Genomic DNA, 691 nt, shown 5'->3' with positions numbered 1-691 from the left:
ATTGTTTTTACTAGTTTTTTGTATTTTCATAAAAGTGGCTTTAAAATTTTTCTAAAATAATTTATGGGTTGTGTTAACAGACATCGAAAAGTGTCCGTTAATAACATCATTTTTAATTGTTTTTGTACATTTTTTTTGTCCTCTTTTGCAACTTTTGGCAACTTTATACTATTTTTTACACATTTTTACCACTTTTTGCAGATTTTTGAATGAAAAGTACATCCTTAACCAGCACCACACTCGCGCCGGTTAACATTTGTCTTTATTTATTAACAATTATCATAAATGCATCTATTAACAAATCTTAAATTAAATAATAAAGTCGTTAAGTAATTAAACCTGGGCGTGTTTTGATTGAGAGGTGGGTGATTTCGTGGTATTAACAAGTCTGACACTTGTTCATGATTTTTATTTAAAAAATGCATTGTAATCAAAATAGTATTACATAACACGCGGTATTCAATAATTGCAAGCTTCATTAGGTTTAAATTTTAATGGCAGATGAAATAGTGACCTAAATTAGGTTGATGCTTTCGTCCATAAGAATCTCTCGTGTTTATTTATTTATTTATAGATAGATATGATTTAAGTTTATGATATGTACTTCGCGATCATTTCTCTATATGATCAATGTTGTCAAAACATTAATTATTATTTGTATATTATACCAGTTAAGGCATGTGAGAATGCT

The sequence above is a fragment of the Quercus lobata genome, chromosome 2, assembly GCF_001633185.2.
Source record: "Quercus lobata isolate SW786 chromosome 2, ValleyOak3.0 Primary Assembly, whole genome shotgun sequence".
Classification (NCBI taxonomy): Eukaryota; Viridiplantae; Streptophyta; class Magnoliopsida; order Fagales; family Fagaceae; genus Quercus; species Quercus lobata.
This window is presented reverse-complemented; position numbering follows the sequence as displayed.